The 12,146-nt window shown below is 37.4% G+C and overlaps 1 protein-coding gene across 1 annotated transcript in view; it reads right to left on the bottom strand.

The window, feature by feature from the left end:
- esrrga (estrogen-related receptor gamma a) overlaps nt 1-12,146 on the bottom strand; it is a 151,307-nt gene that overhangs the window by 92,495 nt on the left and 46,666 nt on the right. The window lies entirely within an intron of this gene.

The raw sequence follows: 12,146 nt of genomic DNA, 5'->3' as shown, positions 1-12,146 counted from the left end.
ATTATTTTAAATATATCACCTCATAGTTAAACTCACAATATATCAAAATAAATCACAATATGACCAAATTGCCCTTATCCCTTGGACAACTGATCAGATGTGTTGATCAGATACCACCCCATGTTCAATGTACTGTACTACAAATACCTCTGTCTTCATACTTTTTCTTGTTTTATTTTTTATATACAGTACAGCAAGACTGATCTGAAAGTCTGATTAGTAGTAACCGTTTTCAAAGAGGCTAAGTACAATAAAACCATCTACATTTCTCAAGCAGCAATATCACAATATCAGCAAGGCAGAGCTTCAGCTTGGCTCTAATGTTTCACATTCATACACAAACAATATCCGTCTGTTTGACTGCGGCAGAATTTATAGCCACCCCATTGATTGCTTTTGCCGGACATGATGGCTGTAAATTGCAGGCCGTTTGGTAAATGTGGGCAGTTAGAAGTGTACAAGTAATTATTTCACGGCTGCTGATTGAAACATAATTCCAATATGGCCTTCTGAAAATGACAGCATTCCCAAAGTCCTCCGTTTTAATTTGGAGGTGATACTAATTAGGGGGAGCATTATAGGACTTTTTATGTGATCTCTCCAACGGAGCCCCAAATAATTAAAATGTCAGCAGAAATAAATATGCATAAACAGCTCGTAATTTCAGAAATATCGTCCCACGTCGTTCATGGCTTGTGGGAAAAGAAGCACTCTTACGTTATTTATGCTTTTTCAGGAAAGTTTATGTAGCATTTCACAGAAGTAAACAATCTAAAACGGTTCAAATAAACTGAACTGCTAACCGCAAAGAGTGAACCTCATTATTCAGACCTGAAAGTTACAGATATTATCATTTGTTTATAATCTGAAATAATAATAATAATTTATTTTTGTTACTTTTCTAATTATTATTGATTATTCTTACAGAGAACAAGAAACTTCTGAAGTTTTAATATGAAGTGTAAATATATAATATTTATGTTTATAAACTGGTTACTTCCTGTCCGTGATTCTGACTGGTCAATAGCCGTTTTATTTAGGCTAAAACACGGCAATGACCGCTTCACCCAACGGTTCCGTGTATCACTACACAACACCCTTGGCAACCACTCTTAGCAACGTGAACTGTTTGTTCTCAGTTGATATTGTTCATTGAAGCTTACTGTATTATGTAGAAGGAGTATTATGAGAAAGAGATTGATCGAACGAGTTTATTACCTGGATTCAGATTTAGCATTTTCCTTCAGGTCAGTCCTATGTTTGTAATAAAAAAAATGTTTAAATATCTGCTGCAATATCTTGTCCTTTTAACAGTTAAGGGGTTTTCCTGTGACTGACAGCGCTAGTCAAAGCATTTGTCAGTTGCGTCTTGTTCCGTGTTCAAAACAATTCAGTCTTTTAAATATTAAAGCCTTCGCTACTGACTGACACATTCAAAAAGACAGTCTTTGCCGGCATCTAATGGCGTAATAATGTAACTTCTGTTGCTGTTCAAGGTCAGGGACTATTTTGTCTGGCGAAAGGAAGGCTTTAAGTGATTTTACTTCATGAAAGTTGCATTGATACATATTTTTTGGCTTTAATATTTGTATTGTGTGGTAACCTTTTAGAAAAGCAATAAGGTACTCGAGGCTAGTGCTGTATCATGAATAAGTTACGGTTAAAGGGGTTGCAGGCACTCCGCTTCATGTAAAACCAAACAATGCCCTTCAGCCGTGACTTATTCACGATACAGCACAGCCTCTCATACCTTATTGCTTACGTACATATACATATATATATTTGGCATATATATATATATATATGGCATATATATATAAGGCATTTCATGTTATTTGTGTCATATTTATTTTTAGATTTAACTTATTTGAAAATGAAATATGTATTAAAGCCCAATGTTAAGCTAGGATAAAGAGACACATGGGACAGCTTAATCAAGGCAAGTCACAGAAGCTATTGATGAATGATTTCAATTAAAAGGCTGTGTGCTCATATGCCATAAATACACTATTGTAATCAGAGCCTATACAAAAGATAGACACATCTTTAATCTCAGACAATTCCACCGTGAGACATGGGCAGGCATCACACACAATGCTTGTGCTGATATGAAGCCTAAGTTGTGCACCATTGAGAAAAACACAAAACAACAACAACAACAAAAGTGCAGCTCTGATACATGAGTTTATATTTCCACAGCCTTTTTTGTTATGAGAGGTATTTGAGGCGGCTTGGGCTTCCTACACTGGACCTGTAAAAGGCCTTTGGGGTTCCGTGTTAATTGTTTCACGTAAACCACATTTTGTAGTACAAGCAACGCATGCCGACATGCTGGTGCTCAGGTCAACCCTGCACACAGATATGAACGATTGCAATAAAATATTAATGGGATATGCAAAGCAGCCAGGGAAATCACCACCAGTTTGGCTGAGGGAGTAAGACAGGTCTACAAAATAAAAGGCAAAGAAGATAAGAGTGATGTAACGCACATGAAGAACTGAATAATGACTCAACAACTGCCTTCTATGTCATATTTGTTCTCACAAACATCAAGAAATGTGCACAAACTGTTAAAAAGCTGTGGGGGGCAACACAATCTGGGCCAGTGTGACCTAGCCCACATAAAGAAAGAGGGAGAGATAAGTTCTGAGATTTGACCTTGTCAACTAATGTCCAGCATATATCCGGTTACCTGCCCTGCCATTCTCAGCTCTTTCCCAGTACAGGAGCAGAAAGATATAGAGAGAGATACAGAGATAAAACATAAGAGCATTATAATGCAAACAATTTTTAAATCATATAGTGATATGGGTCAATCACAAATAATAGTGTTCACAATAAAAAGGAAAAAAAAAAAAAAAAAAAAAAAAGTCTTCATGTATATTTCACATAGTTTTGAAAAATAATTTATAGCATTTTCAAGAAATGTCTAAATCGACTGGCTCTGAAAATATTGTGGAAGCGAAAGTAATGACATTTTCCTTAAACATATGAGAGTGTATACATTTTAATCATTTTCAAAAATGTTGTAATATATTTTTCAAGGTAAATTTTTTTTTTTCCTTTTTTTAAATATCATGGATTTTTAAATTCATAAATATCATGAGGTTTTTGGAGAGTCGCCCCTGCACATTTTACAACCTTTATTAACCATGTCTTGTTTAATTATCTGATATTTTAAGAGAAACTTAAGATTTTCTTTTCAAGAATTTCACCTTTTTAACCTTTTGAGCGGTACAGTCCCACATATGGGATTTTTATTTCTGTGCCCCTGAGAGTACGGTCCCACATATGGGATTTAGATCGTTCAGTGCCAGACTCATGCTGATTAGATTTAAAATGTGCTTTGGCGCTTTGGCTGCGAGATGGACAAGCAAAGCACTTGTCTTATATCACAACTATGCAATGTTTTCAGCCACATAATGCTTTTTTTTTTTTTAAGGTTTCAGACATTTTAATACACATAAGCACCAGTAAAACAATACACACTGATGTCAGACATCAGTGGAAGCAGCAATAACAATTAAACGTGCCCTAGATTCAAAAATTGAATTTACCTCAGCATAGTTAAATAACAAGAGTTCAGTACATGGAAAAGACATACAGTGAGTCTCAAACTCCATTGTTTCCTCCTTCTTAAATAAATATCATTTGTTTAAAAGACCTCAGAAGAACAGGCGAATCTCAACATAACACCGACTGTTACGTAACAGTCGAGATCATTAATATGTACGCCCCCAATATTTGCATATGCCAGCCCATGATCGAGGCATTACACAAGGGCAGCCAGTATTAACGTCTGGATGTGCACAGCTGAATCAACTGACTAGGTAAAAATGGCAGATGGAGCAATAATAACTGACATGATTCATGATAACATGATATTTTAGATATATTTGTAAATTGTATTTCTAAATGTTTCGTTAGCATGTTCCTAATGTACTGTTAAATGTGGTTAAAGGTGCTAAGGAGGATGTTTTGTTTTATACATTTTTGCAATATTACTTGAAACTGTCTTTACTAACTGATAAAATACTATTTATTTGGTGCACTGAAAGTAATAATATTAATATACATCATCTGTGCACGAGGTAGGGCCTTAAAAACATCAGCCAATCGTTTACGCGATCTTTGCTAAACGATTGGCCTTCTGGCTTGTCAATCACTGCCATGACGATCCATGTGAGAGATGCGCGGCTGCGCGCTCCAGTAACTTTCCACACTCCACAGGCGCTGCATGCAATGTTTTTGTCCGGAGACAGGAGTAACAACTGCAGATTATGAGTCAACTGCGGTGAGTCCGACATAATGAATCCACTAAGTGTGTGCGCGGCTTTAAGTGTAAGGCCGATTATGAATGTAAATTGATACTTATGACTGATCGCACTCAAACGCGTCCAGTCAGAGCCAGTTGCATTCAGTCTGCGATTACCGTCGGTGTTCAAATTCCATGTGAAAGTATATAAATCTGCTGCTTCAGGAGCAGGAAACAATCGCTGTATGTTGAGCATAGTCAGAATGTTTTAGCTAGTCGTTAAACGTGTGCCCGGCTTAATAACACAGCGAATGCCGGTGGTAAGTACTCCTGTTCCGATACTCGTGCATGAGTTTTGGGATGCGTTCCCTCTAAACGAGCTGTGAAGGAGGGGGGTTGTTCTTACCCACGCGCTCATTTCAAAAACTCAGTCGACAAAAAGAACCTTTTTAGCATCTTTAAAGTTACCATCGTTTCTTACTGTATTCACGGAGACAAGAGCTGTCGCTATTTTCATTTTTAAACACTTGCAGTCTGTATAATTCATAAACACAAATTCATTCTTTATTAATCTCCAACAGTGTAGCATTAGCCGTTAGCCACGGATCACAGCCTCAAATTCATTCAGAATCAAATGTAAACATCAAAATAAACACTGTACTTACGCGATTAGACATGCTGCATGACGAACACTTTGTAAAGATCCATTTTGAGGGTTATATTAGCAGTTTGAACTTTCTTTATGCTGTTTAAGGCAAGCGCGAGCTCTTTGGGCATGGAGCATAAGAATTAAAAGGCCACACACCCTGAATCGGCTCATTTCTAATTATGCCCCAAAATAGGCAGTTAAAAAAATGAATTAAAAAAAAAAATCTATGGGGTATTTTGAGCTGAAACTTCACAGACACATTCAGGGGACACCTTAGACTTATATTACATCTTTTAAAAAAAAGTTCTAGGGCACCTTTAATAAAAAGAAAATTTCTGACGTTTATTCATATCAGACACACATAATGGGCCTATGTAACTATAAAGTTTACTCTATTATTCTTCCAGTTCAAAAGTCACTTACTTGCATGTATTTTGGTAGAAACTGAAAACTCAACTTGAAATTTTAAACTCACTTGAAAGGGTTAATGAGTTTTTTTTTTCTTCATTATGATGTCAGGATAGTTGTTTTTTTGACTGTATGTCTCTGAAAAAATATCAAAATGAATTTGAATTCAGAAATTAAAAACAGGTTCATTATATAAGGTGTATTCACGTTAGTGTATCTATTCTAGTGTATGTATTTTTGAAAACATTAATAGGTCCAGACAAAGAAAGAAAAAGTATAAAATGATGATCTTGTCACTTACTCATATACAAACTTGCACACTGTAGTTGCTTTTAACATTATCACAAATTGAGATGATCAATATGAACGTTCACTTAAATGTGCAAATTCAGCATTACATGCATAACATGTACGTCAAAAAGATTAAAATTCTCTCTATTCTTAGTAGCACAGTTATCTTCCTCTCATTCGGCTTCTATCCTCTTAGTTCTGAGGGAAAGTCTACACAACGCATATATAGGCACGGGGCCCAACGCCACTTTCATCTCCAGGCACAGGACTGGAGACGGGCATATCTGCTGTTGCCAGGAGCAACATTTGGTTCACTTAGAGAGCCCAGTGCCTCCTGCTTTCTCTCCATTTCAGATAAAGCCACTCAGCTAGATTTCCCCTCTGAGATATGGGCAGCCACAACTTGGCCTTCAGAGGCGCAATGCATCAGCCAACAATAAGCAGCTACAGATATGACCAAACAACAGACGTCATGATTTAGACACAATGGAAAATTGGCCGAGAGTAAGACGCATCAGAATTCAGGTTAAAGCATACTGTACTGTACTGTACTGTACATGTATGCAGAAATGTTCTTCAGTGCCAAGATGGTTTAAGTTTGAGTTCATTTTTCTTTTAATTACTCAAACGAAATGATTTATCGTGCGATTAACATGCTTAACTGATATCGAATGGCACTGAATCTAAGGCATTGTGGCAAAAGAAGTCATATTTTACTGAGTTAGCAAAACAAATCAGTCCGATTCATAAACAAATGACAATTTTTTTTTTATTAATTTGTCAAAAAGAACCAAAAATGTCTTAAATTCATGAGCTTTTAGAATCAGTCTTAAATAACTGAATCAGTAGTTTTTGACACATTGAATTTGTGCAACAAATCAATCAGTCAAGCAGCTCTTCACTTATTTGATGAATCAGACTCATTGAATTAAGTTAAAATCACTTAAATTAAAGCAGTTCTTGACTTATTCACTCAATCATTTCTTTCATCATTGAAATGTTACAAATAAGTGTTAATGTCCTTGTTTATTATATTTATAAGGCATGCAGTTTAAAATTGTAATGGGGAATCCCAAGCATAACCCAACTGATAATCAGACAACAAAAATAAAATGAGTAGTTTAAACATTTGACTTAAATCTTTCTGTCTCTATTTTAGCACTGCTGCCTGGTTCTATGTAGGGCAGCTAAGAAACGCTCCCTGTGATACTGAGTGTAAAATTATACCTAAGTGTTCAGAGTGAGGGCTTTTTTCTCTCTTTCTGCTAACATGATGTGTTAAGCATGGTAGTGTGAGGAGAGATAAAGCACTTCCTTGTTCATTTTCATGCGCTGCCTTAAGTAGATCTCTGGGGAAGCTTCCGGCCTCAGAGGAGGCAGCAGGTATGAGATTCCTCTGCTTCACACACATCCAAATGTGCCTTAGTTCTTTACATCTCACATAACATGCTTATCCCCTCTCAAGAAAAGACAAATATATAGCACTGGGAAAACAGAGTGAAGCTTTTTCAAGAATTCTCCCTGTCAATTCCATCAACAGTTGTGGACTCGTTTAGTGGGGGGAAAAAGTAAAAGTTTTGTTTTGTTTTTTTGCTAACAAGTGGCTAAATACGACTACAGAGGTTGTCAGAGACATAAAACAGATAAAGTCCACTTTCACAGCCGCATGTTTATAATCACGCTCTTGCAAATTATCATAACTCAAACTTTCAGGGAAAAATGTTTTTAAACCAAGAATTTGGTGATAGTGATGCTGATGTTGAAGTCATGCGACCGTGGTGTAGTTTTTTTATAGCCTAAGATTAGCTTTTGACCTCTGCCGATTATATTCACACTTCAAAATTCGTAAAAAAAAAAAAAAAGTTGTGTTCATTTGTGAATATTATTATGATGAACAAAATGTGTAAGAATCATGAGCTTTTGTTAGTCGCAGACCTTTTTTCTGCGACAATCCAAAAGACAATGGAAAAAATCTTATTGGGGTTTGTTGAGAAAACAAGGGTGATGTCAACTTTCAACTGGGGTTAGCCTACAAAAATACATCATCCCTGCACCACTCTATAGCTTATAGCCATAGACTGTAAAAAAATATGGACGTAGCGTCCATGACGTCACCCATAGAGTTCAGAACAGCAGTTTTGACGCGAAAATGAGGCCACTGCCATCTTAGCTGCGCGTCACCGCAGGTCACTCCCGGATAACTGAAAATGGGAAAAGAGGCGGGACGTAGTTGTAGCCCATGCGACTGGTTGCTGAAACCACGCCCGCCTAGCATATCTATCTTAGATACTATCTAAAATATTAATAAAGATAACAATATCATTAGAAGGTACTAAAGGTTTACTGTCAATATACAGTGTTTTTTAAGATAACGTTATAGATGCTCTAACACCAGTAGGCTAATTAATTTGTGTGGGGTGTGCAAATAACACAAAAAAAATCAACTGGGACTTCATACCTTTAATGAAATAGAGATCGCAAGATGAATCCAATCCGTTGCACTTGGGTAAAATGTCCATTTCAAAACATAAAAAACTACTTTTTGTTCATGAAAGCGTTAAATCCATGAAATCTTTATATATTATCCATCGTTTGCATTATATCTTCGGAATGATTTGCTCTCCATCATCGTTCTTCAAGAAAGGATGCAATCTGAGCATCGTCTATAATGTAAAACTCATATATAGGTACCAAATATCTGTATAACTCTCAAATGTTCTCTCAACATAAGTATAATTTTTCAAAATAGTGCAGCAGTTTTAGTTATATCCAAGCAGTGTTGTCGGAGTTGTATATCCTCCTGGTATGGTCACTGTAGTAAATCTCAGGAACAAAATCTTTAGCCAATGCCACGACGATTCAAGAGCGTGTGTTCCGCATGCGAGCACATGTACACAGACTGACATCTGTCTCGAGTATGCAGCAAGCCATATATTGTATAAAATATTCCAGAAAAAAGGCAAATGCCAAATTCAGTGGCTGAAATTAGCTGCTGAGGTGACATGACGGCTCACAGACAGCAGCGTCAATCCACCTGTCACTCAAGTGACCACACCCTTAATTATGCAGAACTTTAAGGCTTAATATAATTTAAACGGATGAGTTATAAAAAAAATTCACCCCCCTCAGAGTTGTCATGAAGGGCAAAATTAGCAGTATAGACCAAAACACAATTTGAACCAGAGTGTAAACATGTTTTGTCTGCTGTAAACTTGGCTGTTTCAACATTATGGTCAATGAGATTCTGCTCCCTTTTGCAGCCTGTCCCTAGCGGCCAGTCGATGAATCGCAGTTTCAGTTAGTTCCGTATTGGCTTCACGAGAAACTGGGGGAGGTTGCCGATTGCTTATAGCAGATAATATTACATTTACTACATTTACTGAAGAGTTATTTTGATTTTGAATGAATAGTTCGCCCAAAAATGAATGTCTGCGCTGCATTCTTCCATATTAGTGAATGAGGATCAAGGACAGTCAAGGACAAATAAAAGCACCATGAGAGGTTAATATGACTAGTTCAGTACGTTCCAAGATTTAAAGCAATATGATAGTTTTGTGTGAAGAATAGACTGTTTAAGTTTAAGATGTTATTCACTGAATATCTTGCTTGACAGCTGTAGTCATCGTTTGCATTCATTGTATGGAAAAGAGCAGTGACTGTTCTATAAAAGAAAAGTAAGATATTGCATTGGTGCACTGTAAAAATAATAAAAAAACCCCTCACAGACAGGAACTTGGGACGAGACATTATGCAGGCTAAATGTTTGCGAATACCTGAAAGTATTGAAACGCTCACAATCGGTAACCCCTCTGACACTCATGTAATCATGGTGCAAAATCAATGACGTGTCCAAAACTATAATTGCCACTCCTAAACTGCTTCAGTAGCAATATGCTGTTGACGAAACCTGCAGCACAGCAAAAAAAACCTCTCCGCTGTCCACATTCTGCATCTTTTATCTGAGGGAACTGTGTAATTCCAATGTAAGGAAAGATTTGTGACGCAAATCCATGAATATGCAGCGTTTTCCCGATAAGATGAACCTTCCTTTGCTAGAGTCGTGATGTTCAGCGGCTCTTCACATCTTTAGTCTTATATCAGGTGCATCCCCACATCCCGGGCTAAATACGCCATTAGCGCTGATCACTGGGTAAGATAATCCAGGTTATAAATATGAGGCTAGGTGAGAGTGCCTTTGGGCTAATGCTATATGAATAAGACATGGCCTATATTTTTGTCCTAGGCATAGACATGGTTTATGGGACATAGCCCACATTGTGAAATCCAATCAAAGGCACAGTCACAGATCCCTGCGTTCATAGGAGCTCCAACCCGCGCTGACTTACAGCCACAGTGCTACGGCGAGACTCCAGCAGCGTGCAGGGGAAAGAAAGAAAGAAAGAAAAATGACACCATATGTACGACGGAATAGCATTTTAAAAGACCACCCTCACTCTTCACAACAAAGACCAACACTCTGCAATTAGTCTAATTAATGTAAAACAATGGGCCGCATGGCCACTTATCAAATTGATTGTTCTCCCTATCGAAGGGGGAGTGCAGTAGGCCTGGCCTTGTAAAGGGCGACTAATTTCGGGAGATGATTGGAGTTGTCACGTTGCTGCGGGCCAATTACCTCCTGACTCTGGTCACGGACGGCAGACGAGATAATTAGCATGCATTTAAGAGACGCACTTACCGCCCATATTCTAATTAGCTGTGTGTTGCCATAATATGGAAAGTGAGGGTGGACAACTCCAGAACTTTAGAGTTTCGTAGGGGTGGCGGGGGGTTTGAGGGACAACAGTCCGTCCCCTCTGATCGTAATGAGGGTTTTTTTTTTTTCTTCAGTCTTCTCAAGCAGCTTAAAGGAGCCACTTTTCTCAGAGTCCTATAAACTGTCTCCCTCTCATCTGTAGCCGCTGCAAATCCATCATTAATCCTTTCAATTAATTTATTCTAGCGGGCTTCTCCCAAGCTTTAGCCTCCGTGATTTCACATAGTACAGAAACAACGAGCCGCTATAGAGATTTGAAGCACTCCACTGTCAGTGCTGCTCATACTGTCACCTAAAAAAGGTAATGGGAGGCAAGTTTAAATAAATAAATAAATAAGCGAGGGTGGCATTTGGCAGAATGATTGTGTGTCTCCTGAGGGATGTGAGGAACTCTTGTTTCTTGTGCAGCTGACCCTTGAGAGAGGATTCGCCTGCTGCCTTTATCCTCCACATTCTCTTAATGGCCGCTTTACACTTTTAATTAATTCCATTTGACACCATTGAGACTCCTCATATACATGTTAATTGCAATAGGAGAGATGGAAGAAGGAGGAGGAGGGGGATAGTGTAGTTTTCGGTACAGCACTGCTCTCTTCCTCTCATCTGAGCCTATTTTGAGCAGGAACTAAATTACTGACTGAAGAATTTCAGTCAAAACTAACAGAGAACACAAGTCTTAATGCTATTCATTAAGTGCTACTGTCTCATCTTAGTCTCACCTTAAGATGTGTTCTTAATCAGGATAACACATGTCCTGTCCATCAAACTGACAAAGGGCTTTACCCTGATGAGAGACAAGAGCTTCGGGCTATATTAAACACCCTTTACATTGTCAGTAAACAATGTTTAGAGAGCAAATGACAAACGGGGATTGTCTTTAATCTTCTTCTGAAGGCTGGTTCATGATGCCCAAACTAACACTAACATTTCAACTATTTTCAGTTGGCTGAGTGGTGGGAATAGAAATGTCATGTACATACTGCTCAAAAATCACTGATCCAACAAAACCCAACTGTTTGCTGGGGTAGTGTGAACTACCCTTTTAAGGGTGATATGCTCTAAAATGTTTCCAACAGGACATTTGATTGATTGGTTGATTGATTGATTGTAGTATAGGTTTGAGATTGAGTATAGGTTGACCTATATATAGGTTTATAGCAGCTTCATTTACTGTCAGAAGAACATAGAATATACTTTCAAAAATGGTGGCAACCTAAATCAATTTACAAATCTAAATGTATTTGATCTTTTTAAATGTAATCAAATGAAAATTGAATCATTCATTTATTGATATTTTTTGCAAGTTTACTGTTTGAGTTAAAAATTTGATGTTTTAATAAACTTAAAATTATTTATTATTATTATTATTATTATTATTATTATCATATTATAAGTACACTATACTATGTAATAGTAATATATTTCAGTAACATTTTCTTCAAATTAAAGGTAGGGTAGGTAATTTTTGGAGAGGCTAGCAATAGCAAGCTAGCTTTTAAAGCATAAGATCCCACCCTCCCTTCAAAATAAATGAACACGTACAGCAGGGAGCAAACAAAAACGTCAGAAGACAGCATTGAACTACCTCATGCCTCAAAGCACACAACATTACAGTAATAATAAACAAACAACTTAAAGAGCACCAACCTGTACCACCTGACTGCTGCAGATACATTTCGCCATTGATAAGGTTGCCAAATGCATAAATTTGAGTCACAAACCAAGTATACATGAGTATAATGACACGGATTTCAATGTCTTCCAAA

Source organism: Chanodichthys erythropterus, chromosome 18 (genome assembly GCF_024489055.1).
Source record: "Chanodichthys erythropterus isolate Z2021 chromosome 18, ASM2448905v1, whole genome shotgun sequence".
Lineage (NCBI taxonomy): Eukaryota > Metazoa > Chordata > Actinopteri > Cypriniformes > Xenocyprididae > Chanodichthys > Chanodichthys erythropterus.
The sequence above is the reverse complement of the archived record's forward strand: the minus strand, read 5'-3'. Positions and strand labels throughout refer to the sequence as shown.